Source organism: Stylophora pistillata, chromosome 6 (assembly GCF_964205215.1).
Source record: "Stylophora pistillata chromosome 6, jaStyPist1.2, whole genome shotgun sequence".
Taxonomy (NCBI): Eukaryota; Metazoa; Cnidaria; class Anthozoa; order Scleractinia; family Pocilloporidae; genus Stylophora; species Stylophora pistillata.
In genome coordinates this window covers 3,556,476-3,568,987 of record NC_142524.1, presented here as the reverse complement: position 1 = coordinate 3,568,987, position 12,512 = coordinate 3,556,476, and the positions used below count along the sequence as shown (strand labels likewise).

At 36.1% G+C, this 12,512-nt stretch overlaps 1 pseudogene; it reads left to right on the top strand.

The window, feature by feature from the left end:
- The first annotated feature begins 3,706 nt into the window (after nucleotides 1-3,706).
- LOC148727756 (uncharacterized) lies at nucleotides 3,707-10,743 on the top strand (annotated as a pseudogene).
- Nucleotides 10,744-12,512: the final 1,769 nt, after the last annotated feature.

The window sequence follows — 12,512 nt, the reverse complement described above, 5'->3', positions numbered from 1 at the left end:
AATTTAAAAAAAAAAATTAGGTCACCGACTTGGTTTTTGAGATATCTTTCAAAAACTGAGTTTTAGAGGGTCTTTTAGCACTACTGTACTGTTGCCATGGCAACAGATAATGCTTGACGAACCCCCTTAAAAGATTGCCCTAACATAGTGTTATGCATATGTCGATTTATTATCCTGATGATAAGTTTGACAGTCCTGATATCTTTTACTGATTGGCGCTTGCTGTTAATTGTTGAAAACTCTTTCGAGCCTCCTTAACAGCAGGCAAAAAGCGTGGCAGCCGTTACATTTCTAACTAAAAGAGGACGGCGACTGAACTAAAATGATATCGTTTCCATACTTCGTTTGTGTAGCTCTTGCCGGCGGAAGATAAAGCTACTGATTTCTGAAAGGTGTGTAAGTGAATTTGCAACAAAGAGTGGAAAATTCTGATGACTCGAGATCTGATCTCTGATAGTAGTTCAAGCAGCTGATTCTTTTTTGTTTCACAAAACTATATACGACTACCCAAACATAATTAACAATTATTCCACGAGCGCGCGTTGGATATGAGGCGATAGATAGCCAACAAGGCGCGTAGCGCCGAGTTGGCTATAATCATCTCATATCCAACAAGCGTGAGTGGAATAACTGTTTTATTAAAAACTCCCCCAAGAAATTATTATTTTGTAAGAAAAAACAGGATTTTTAGCTCCCTTTTGATTTTAAGCTGACGTGTACGCTTGCCATATTTGTAGATTATGGTATATTGGCTCATATACCATAATGGCTAAGCCAATAAAAAGTCTTGAATTGCATTATCCAATGATCCAGTTTTTAATAATATTATTTATCAAAAACTGGATCATTGGATAATGCAATTCAAGAATTTTTATTGGCTTAGCCATTATGGTATATCAGCCAATATACCATAATCTGTACTTTGGAACATCCGGTTTCTTCCTACCAAATAAAGTCGAGAAGATTTGTTTAATATCTTGGGGGCTTTTTTTTTCGAATGACACTAGATTTTGTTAGACATTTAAGAATATTAAATATTAGCGAGAAAAACACACAACGTTTCGATGACTCCATGTCATCATTCTCAAGTGAGAAGAGAATAAAAATGAATAGTTCATTTATACCGTACGAAGGTGACAAACGTAAAATGTTTAAAATTTTTAATAAAACAATTATTCCACTCGCGCTTGTTGGATATGGGGTGATTATAACCAACTCGGCGCTACGTGCCTCGTTGGCTATCTATCATCTCATATCCAACGCGCGCGCGTGGAATAATTGTTAAATATGAGTCTTCTAAAATGACAGAAACTAGCGAAAAGCAAAACCAATCTTGGGAATCAAATTAATAGTGTCCGTGATACAATCAAGAAAAATGACATCAGTCATAAGGCAAGTCAAGAATCATTTTCAAATTTATTCAAACCAATAACTGGCAAATTAGATGAAGTCATTGACAGTACTTTGAATGTAACTCCAATCAGAAAACGACAAAGAAGAAAAGGTGAAACTCCTGATTATAACATTCCCATTGAAGACGAGGTACCAGACATGAACCTTGGTGATCTTTTTGATGAAACAGTTTTACCACAAAATGATAAACAGATTGTACCCAAACCTCCATCATAGAAAGATTCATTACAAGACATATACTGGGGCGGATCTAGGATTTACTCAAGGGGGGTTCGGAGAATTGTTCCCCTTCTGAGGTGTCCAAGATTTTGAAAATTAGGTCTTCGGAAACATGATTTCCAGCGTTCTGAGGGAAAATTTGGGGGGTTCGACTGAACCACCCGAACTACCCCTGGATCCGCCCCAGATATATGTTGATCCACAATACTTTAAGGAACAACCAGATGAATTACCTCCTGAATACGATGAAGATGAAGTCCCAGATTATGAAATAGATGATGAGGATATGCAAAAAGACATTCTCAATAAGCTTCAACTTCAAGATTAAGGAAATGTTGATAAGATTCTTGCTCAAGAACAAATGAACCCACAAAGATCCAAAAAGTATTTCAAAAAGGTCGTTGAAGAAGCAAAGGTAGAGCGAAATCGACTTAAAGGTTACAAAGCAAACATTACCAAAGACTATAATAAGGGGAAAATATCTTCAGCAGAAAGACAATTAGCTATGAAGCGATTGAATGATGCAAGAGGAGTATTAAGTCAGTATATAAAACATTACGAAACAAGAATGAAAACAATGACTGGAAGTGGTTTGAGAAAACAAAAAGGAGGTAATGTTGTGTTTTTTTAATGATCCCAAATAGCTTTTGAAAAAACTTGAACTCATTAGTGGTGAAATGACAGCTGGCAATACTAGTATCAAAATGAGAAACACAGGTCAAGCCATTCTTGATACTCTTCTGTGGATGTCAATGATCAATAAGAGCCAATACAAAAAAAATTGTCAATAATTATTTCCAGATATAATGTAATTATAATACTGATATAACGGAAAGAGAAATAGTTTTAACATCTTACAAAAACAAATCTGGGAAAAACAAACCATCAGATTTTACAACTCAATTTGTTCAGCTTATAACTCTTGACGAAAATAATCAGTATGTTATTGGCCTTAACAGAATTTTAAACATGAGTTTCACATGGTTTAATGTTAATAGATCACTAAAGAACCAGAAGCTCAAATATAGTAAAAATAACGGCACATCTTTCATCGAAATCACTCTATCAGCTGGTGTATGGAATTATAACAATTTCAACAATTACATTAAATCTCAAACAAAAGATGGTAGTAATTATCCCATAACATTAGAATTTGACGATACAATTTTTCGAGTGGAAATAACACTGGCTGAAAATTATCAGCTTGATTTTCGAGAGAGTATCTTCAATGAGCTTATTGGATTCAACAAAGTGCTTCTCAAATCTGGAACCCATGTTGGCCCAAAAATTCCCAATTTATCTCAAGACACCGATCTTCTAAATATTCATTGTGATCTAGTTGATGAGAGTATGGTAGATGGTCAAGAAACAGACATACTTTACAGACTTAGTACAAGTGTACTCAAGCCATCATATAGTTTCACTCCTGAGAGTCATTATTAATCCAATCAACAAAAACAAAATATCAAGCATTCGTGTCTATATAACAGACGGAAAACGATTATTGATTTGAATGGACAAGACACAGCTTTTCCATTGCTATTGAAGTGACACAATTAATATAACTGATTAATATAATGAGATCTATAGAGTTCAAAAGAATTTATCATCCAAAATTAGGACGTTTTGTTTATAAGCACAAGGGATCGGGTATCATTGTTGACAATTTATTTAAACCAATAAAAAGTATCTTCAAATCAGTTGCAAAACCATTTGCTGAAAGAGCTCCTGATGCTGGTGTTTCACATGATGGAGAACGTCTTGGAAAAGCTGTTTCTCAAAAATTTGGTGATTATATAATGCAAAAATTACACAAAATGTAAAATAACAAAACTCCATCAAAAAGTCCTGCCAAGATGAAACCAAAACAACAAGAAGAATCAACAGACATGATTCTCATTCTGTTGATAAGTGGTAATGGTATCAGACGGTAAAATAATCTAATATAAATGTAATTCAGAACAGATCAGTTTTTTACAACGAAATGAATTAGTAAAAATCCAACTTGATGATGTTATTCGTAACCCAGCTGATGATCAAGAACAATGTAACACCAGTTACAAATTCATAGTCAATGACCGAAGTAGTTTTTTTTTTTATTGGTATAATGCTTACTTCGAGGTCCAGTTCCAGGTTCAAAAGCTAAACGATGGTACTGCCTTTGGAGTAGACCGAGTGACAGTAATCAATGGTGCTCATTCACTTATTCAACAGATGATTATCAAGAGCGGAGGTAAAATTGTTTACGATACGGATAATTTACACAAAGTTGTAAATTTGAAAAATTTGCTTGAATACAGTAATGATTACTCAAGAGGCGTCGCCAAAAATAGTTTATGGTACCTGGATACAGACCATAGAATAGCTAATGCAAATCAAAACGCTGGATTTGAAGCACGACGTCTGTGAACAACCGGAAACAATGATGTAAACGTAATCATTCCTCTCAACCATTATTCATTTTTCGAAGAGCTTGAAGATCGTATGTTGCCACCAATGCAATTACAATTTACTTTATAATAATATACATGAAAAAATTTCTCAGTTCTGATTGGTTAAGATGAATGCAGTTTTCAGTTAATTCAGTGCAGAAGAGAGTTAATGCAGTGCAAAGAAAGAAACAAACCAGACATTCTGGTTGGTCAGAATGATTGGTCAATGTCAATGTCAAGGTCAATGTCAAGGTCAATGTCACTTGCAGGGTTTGAATAAATTATTTTTACACGTGATGCGCGCGCTTTTCTTCTGCAGAGTTATGAGAAGCTACCTCGTATTTTTTCATGTATATTATTAATAGTTATTACACGACTTGGGCAGTCAGAGGGCCAATGACTAAAATCCACTAATCAAAATGCTCTATTGCCGGTCCAATATTCTTTAAGTATTGGACCTGGCACTGTCCCGAATGGTCCCGAATGATACCGCACTTGTGTCCCTTTGAACTTCAGTCGTATAATAAATCTCTTATTAACCAAGCTCGTTCGGGACCGTACTGGAAGAATATCAGCCCTCGGTCTTTTTTGTATGGACCTCGCTGCGCTCGGTCCGTACCGTCAAGACCTCAGGCCGATATTCTCCCAGTACGGCCCTCGCGCTGCTTGGTCTTTGAAAAAATTAACTCGTACTTATTTATTCCAAATTGCACTCGAAATCATGTGATTACCTATACAAACTGTTAAATGACGCAAATCTCATCTGGAAATTGAACGCTGTCAATGATGCTCGTGTTGTCATCGATCGATTCTTTTTAGGGGTTCCCAGACTCCAACCAAAAGATAGTCTTCACGAACAATTTCTATCAAACTTTATGAAAGTGAATCAGTGGACTTATAGTCAAGAAATGTTTGAACAATCAACTGGCACTAGATCATCAGGATTTTATCAGATCAGTCCAACCATCGGTAATGTAAGGCATGTCTTTGTATTTCTTCAGCGTGATAAAGACAATAATGCTGATACATATGATGCACGATCCTCGCAGTAGATAGCGCTATTTAAGCAATAGCGAAAATCAGACCTGAAAAAAAATCAGGCCTGTACGGGATTCGAACCACTGACCTCTGCGATACTAGTGCAGCGCTCCACCAATTGAGCTAACAAGCCAACTGGGAGCAGGCCGTTAACTTGATTCGTAATAAACCCGTGAAAGTGATAAATGAGATACAATGAAATATATGAAGTTCATATATTTTGTACTGCGGTATTAGATACGTATGATGCACGATCCTCGCAGTAGATGGCGCTATTTATGCAGTAGCGAAAATCAGACCTGAAAAAATCAGGCCTGTACGGGACTCGGACCACTATCTAATACCGCAGTTCAAAATATATGAACTTCATATATTCATTCTATCTCATTCATCACTTTCACGGGTTTATGACGAATCAACTTAACGGCCTGCTCCCAGTTGGCTTGTTAGCTCAATTGGTAGAGCCCTGCACTAGTATCGCAGAGGTCAGTGGTTCGAGTCCCGTACAGGTCTGATTTTCGCCATTGCATAAATAGCGCTATCTACTGCGAGGATCGTGCATCATACGCTTTTACTTTTCTTAGTGATTCAAGTAGGGCAGAGACTGCTTCCTCGAACTCCTTAAAGTCCGAAAATGTTAAAATGCACAGTTGGCAAAGCAATTGATAAGAGAAACCGTGTACAAGCAAGATTGAGGGAGACTCAGCGACATTGTCAGAAGCTGAGTACATTTCGTTGAGAGCAGGATTTTGCGACACCGAATCTCGCGTATTTGCGAACATCTCAGGTATAAAGTGTATATAAAACGCAACTAGAATCCTCCCCTTCGCTATTTCAATAAATGAACTGCCAGTTATCGGAACCTCGTGTTTTCGAAAAATTGTCTGAGGTCGTCAAGACGCAAACATTGCAAGTTACCAACAAGAAATATTATGGCGCAAGGTTGTTTTGACGTCCAAGAAAACGATTTCCAAGTGAAATTACCGCTTTTTTTCCACCGTGGGGGAGGAAAATGAGGAAAATGTAAGTTTTTGTTTTCGTCCATTTACGCAATACGCCCCGCATATTTTTATTCATGTTTTTCTCGTTGCCATGCACCCACCAATAACGTAGCTCCATTTTCTGCCTTTAAAAGCACACACAACCCACAATTCCTCTATTCGCTCCGACGAAGGGCTAACGCTCGAAACGTCAGCTTTTGTAATCATTACGGTGGCCAATTTACCATTTCAACTTTGTTGATATATCCAAATTATTTTTAGCTACACCAACTTTAGATGCCAATATCTAGACAAGCAATGAGAATATTGAACAGGACTGACAATCTTTTGTTGATTGATGCCTTATAAATAAGACCACGTAGACATTTTCCCTGTGCTGAGGCATCCGATACCCGATAAATTAAAAACTGAAGAACCCTCGGTCGTTTTATGCCTTACCAACTCCTGACACTTCCTATAAGGAATACTCACTTAGATTATATGCCAGGATTTCATGAAAGCAGGTGCGCGTACGATTTTTTTTCGGATGGACGAAGATGGAAAGAAACCGTAAGTCTTGGATAGGATATATCTTCGACCACAGAAAGTCGGTGGTGGTGTGACTAGGATAGTCTCGTTAAAGAATGATAAATGTCTTCTTTCAAACTGATCTCATAATCATTTTTTAACTGAATTGGATAACTTCGACAATGATGCATCCTTGTGCTTTATATATATTGGTGATTTCCAAACACGTACAACGTTGGAAGGTTGCTAAAGGATCACTGCATCCCGCGGCAAACTGGTTCTCCTAGCTTCTTCGTCCACATGATCAACGCTTCGCCATCCTCTACCAAGCCGGCAACTATTCAGCGGTTGAGCGTGTATGTCATATAACCAGTTACAATGTGGCCGGGGCAAAGAGGCTGCCAGAATATATTTATGCACTCCGGGGCCAGATATGACAGCAGACAGCAAACGATAACATATCAAATGTAAGCAGAAAACTTCCGATAAAATATGTAAGTGATTTCTATACACGTGTCCGTTTTTTAACCATTTTCTTTTTCCTTGTGCTGAGAGGAGACCAATACATCACTGTTCTTTTGTTTTTCGGTGAACCAGCAACTAACTCAAGCTTAACAAATAAAAAGTCAAATATTTGACCGTAATCTGTGTTACATTTTAAACTTTGCAGTAAATGGTTTGAACCCGGGGGTAACATGTGAAGGTGTAGTATGATCGTCCGGGTGAGTGTAGTCCTGAGAAGGACTGTTGTCGGTGGCAACCGACAACAGTAAAGCTGGTTTACTAACTTAGAAACAATAAAGCTGGTTTACTAACTTAGAACAGACTCCCCTAAACAGATGTCAACAACTACCCGCCCCATACAAACGACTCATTCACGACATAAACATCACAAACGACCGAAAAAGAACAACCTAGCTTTACCGACAGACCGAAACAGACCAATCACGACCGACTTACGTCACTTGAGTCTTACAGCCAATAACATCACGGCAAAACCAACCGATCATTTCACACGAACTGGAATAAGAACATTCTACTGACAACAATCATTCACTTGACTCTGATGATGACTTCCGCACAGGTTGTCGAAACGTCAGTCACTGCCACCGACAACAGTCCTTCTCAGGACTACACTCACCCGGACGATCATACTACACCTTCACATTTTAAACTTTGTGGACTAGAAACACAACATGCCTAATGAATACCAAAGTTGACCGCTGGATAAAATTGCAGGCGCGATAATGACTACTTATCTAGCAAATTATATCAAGCCAATAGATGCAACTGAGGCACCACAGAGACATGTATGTATTATCAAGTTTCTACCTAGATTTCTACTAACTATGGTCAAAAAGTTCGACTAAATGCGCCCTTGATGTTCATTGTAGTGTATTGATTATACATGCACTTATTTTGATTATTGACAGCGAGCTTAGTATGGGTTCTAAGGTGAGCACTTTGTACTTAATTCAGTAAATGTACTACTCGCAGTAATCATACTGTACTGGAAATACTTGCAGCTGTAATATTATTATAAGTCAGTTAACTCTTCTACTTCTATATGTGTAACGTGTTTGTTAATAAAGTTCAGTTAACCTTTGGTAATGAAGGAGAGACAGTCTCTCTTGTGTCTGAATGACGACAATACATTCAACATCAAATTCTACGTTTACTCGAGAATAAACCTAATATACCTGCGAAAAAATTTCTCAAAAAGAGCTCAACTTTCGCTATTCAAAGGTTCTCTCCTCAAAGGTTCTCTCCTTGTTTGTGTTAAAACGATACTCTCTGAGAAATTTCTTGTAATTTCAAGCTATTTTAGGTTAATAAAACAAATATGTAGTTTACGGAATTTTGATGTTATAGATTAAAAAGCGAGAGTTAGATGTAAATTTAAAGTCAGCACGGGTGATTAAATCAGTTTCTCCGAAATTTTACAACCGATTTTGGAAGTCCAGTGATGGCTTTCACTACCCATGTAGAAATAATGATCAGAAATGGTTGGTCATCGGAGATATTGGGCCTTAAAATACCCTTATTTTTGGACTTTGTCAAAACCAGAAAAAGTTGTCTTCACTTAAGCGAGATGTAAGGGAACGAATGAAATGAAAAAGTTAAAACAGTTCGATTTTCTTAAAGCCTAGCAGTTGATTGAATTGGCAGATGGCTTTTCAATCTATCACTGTAGCAATGCAAAGTTAGGAAAAGTGGGTTTTCCAAGGGGGACACTATATCTCCCAGGAAATTAAATTTTTTGACCTATGATTTTCACACATTTGTTAATTCATACTACTCAGTATTTTTACCAAGTTTGAGCCAAATCGGTGATTTGAACTTTATCACCCTCTGCCCTGTTTTCTCGTGGACACGCTCTTAAGACTTGAAGTCGTAGCCTATTCATACATGCATTCATAACATCGCTACTCATAACATACTGAAATGGGAAAAAGGTATTCGATGAACTTGCGCTAGACTAGGTTAATTTATAGGCATACAGCCGTGAACTATACATTTCTATGGTATTGCAGTGTATGGTTGCCGAAGTGTGTAAATATTCGATGTCGTGTGTGTACGTTTGATGACTTAAAATATGTGTGATTTTGTTCAATAATTCGTTAAACTTGTAGCAAAATTCAATAAATTCACCTTGATATTCATTCTATAATTCATGCAATATTCTTTCGATAGTACACGCTATATTCCTTCGATAATTCAAGCTACAGTCATTCAATATTATCACGTGCCCTGTAGCTACATGACGGCTTGCCCAAGTCTACAGCAAAGTCTTTCAGTAAGTTGTTGCCACCAGTATCGGTGAATCTCGCAAAAGCATTCGCGAAGCTCAAGAAACAAAGGCTGTCGTTCATTGTTAACAGTATCGGCCATGAAAATAATAACTGAAAGAGCCACTTCAACACCATTGGATACATTGGCTGCGATAGAATATGTTAGTTCTTCAGAATCTATCTCACATCTATCTAGTAAATTGAGCAGGCTAAGCGCCAAAGACTCCCATTCAATTTGTTCCGCCATTTTAGACAACCAGTAGCCTAGCCTTCTATCCCAAATACGGACGATAGGTCAAGTGCATTATTGAATGAATATTGCTTGAATTATCGAATGAATATTGCATGTATTATCAAATGAATATTGCATGAATTATCGAATGAATATCAAGGTGAATTTGTCGAATTTTCCTACAAGTTTATCGAATGTATTGAACAAAATCACATATATTTTAAATCATCAAACGTATACACACGACATCAAATATTGACACACTTCGGCAACCATAGCAGTGAAGTGTATCATTTCTTTATGCTGTCCTTTGTCATCATCTTTCATCAAAACATATTTACTAAACGCAGTATTTCAAGATTCTTTCTCTTAAAAAATATTTCTGCCGGCTGCCAGACAATATCTGTTAAGTTCTTTTTTTGTCTTCTTTTACTCTAAAAACATCAAACATTACCTGGACAATACAGAAAATATAAAATGCAGAATCTCAAGATATCTGTTTCGTTCTTAAATTATATAAGCATTGCTGGGACACAATATATACTTTCTTTTGACTCTCAAGGCGCATGATAGAGACAATTAAGCATTTAAGGCCACAGTAATAGATTTAAACAGGGATAGATCGATTCATTTAAACTTCAGCATTTTGTCGGCGATTTTGAAATTTTGTAACCCATCAATGAGATTAATATCGTTCCTTGTTTTCTTTCGGACACCTTCACTTAGAAGCTAATACAGTTTGTGTAAACAAGGCCGGCCACTTAATATCATTAAATGATTAGCAAGAAGCTATAGCCTATTTTTAATTAGTGAAGATAAATATCAGACTGGTGTTCCAGAATAAACGTATCATGACATAAAGAAAGCTTATTTTAGCTCTCCAAACAAAGAACAAATATTAATTTTGTTATCCATAATTAAGATGTTATAAATCTTCAATAAATCACCAGACTAGATTTCATCCTTTTTAAATATCTTAATCTTCAGGTTTGCCATTTTTTGGCCTAGTAGAGAGTGAAAAGGAATATAAAGCAAAGAATATTAAAACTGAATCTTGCATCAAATATCACCAGAACATCGATTATTATGTTACTCCCAATAACTTATAAATTTGTAAGACTGTATATTTTCAATATCAGTCTTATGAGGTAACCATTGATCCTCACAATAGTCAGTATCAAAAACGTTAATTCAATATAAGACTGATACCACTAAATATCTGTTTCATGACGTATTCACTACCTATTTTTCGTTTAAACGATATTAGTCTCATTAATTTTCTGTGTACGTTCTGTAACCAAGGTCATCAATTCATGATCAGTATCAAGGAAGAAAAATAATAGACTGATTCTGTTAAATATCAGGTTTTTGAGGTCAATCATGATGGCCTATTTTGATACTCCCGATTATAATTATCAAGTAACATTAGATACTATATGAATACTACTACTCTTAGTGAAGTAATTTTCGTCTATTTTAATACTCTCAGATAAGTATATAAACATGATCCCTGATCCTTAAACTTCATCGAGTTACTTCTGGTACAGAGACGAAGCTTAGCTATTAGGTGGAGACCAAAATCGACCTCGGTAGGTCATTACAGATTTAACAATAAGTAATCGACAATGCTATGTTTCATTTTTTGATAATGCAGCCTTTTTAGGTGTTAAGATCTTTTATGTCGTGTTAAATAATCCACCAAAACCCAGTAGTTTAGTCTATAACAGTTCTTTTTTCTTATGCACATTGAAACTACGAATACTCTAGATTTCTAACTAAAAGAAGACGGCGACTGAACTAAAATAATATCGTTTCCACACTTCATTTGTGTAACTCTAGCCGATGAAAGATAAAGCTACTGATTTCTGAAAGGTGTGACACTTAACTTGCAACTAAGAGTGAAAAATTCTGATGACTGGAGATCTGATCACAGATCGTAGTTCAATCTTGCAGCTGATTCTTATTTATTTTACAAACCTATGTTCGTGGACGGACGTATGGTATAAGGACTTTTTCTTTTATTTCATGCTAGCGTTTTTTTTTTTTTTTAAGATATATGTAGTTTGCTCAAGTTTCGAATATATTCCGATGATGAAAGGGAACACTCCATTTGAATTTTGAGAGAAAGAATGGTTGGTACTGAAGTTTGAAAAATCTTTTTCAATCAGATAGGGGCACTCGCTCCACAGAAATATGTCACTCTATTCATCAACCAAGTTTTGTTAGTATGCAGTAGAAACAGGCAGTTAGTTAAAGAACATTGACACAAAAATTGATAAAAACGCGCTTACCTTTCAGTTTTCCCAATTCGTGACTGATCTGTGCAAAAGTTGCAGTTCCTTTTAATGTAAAAATATTTTACATAATTCACTTTGAATTTTTCAATGATTATCTTTAAAAGAATGTTGCTGTTGGGGTTATTGTTATCCGGGCTTGGAGTAGCAATGAGCAGTCAATGCGAAAAGGATCGTGAGCACAACAATATTGAATTTGTGCATTAGAATGAATTATGAATAAAGAAATCAATTAGCCTGGGTTATGTTTGTTTGATATGTAATTCTTATCATCTTTTCCATCTCGATTTGTGCATGACTCTGAAAAAAAAAGAAGAAAAAAAGAAACAAAATATTGACATTTTGAGCGTTATTGTTACTCCGGTGAAAACCACTGAAAATGTTCTTATCTTGATGCACATGTAGACTTCAGATGTCGATGTGTTGTGGCTATTCAGTTAATGCTAATTTCCCTTAGTTTAAAATGTTATTACCTCCAGAATATTATTGGATGCCATGGACAATAATAGACTATCAGCCTTGATACTATTAGATCTATCAAAAGCTTTCGACAGTATAAGCCATTTTATATTATTACAGAAGTT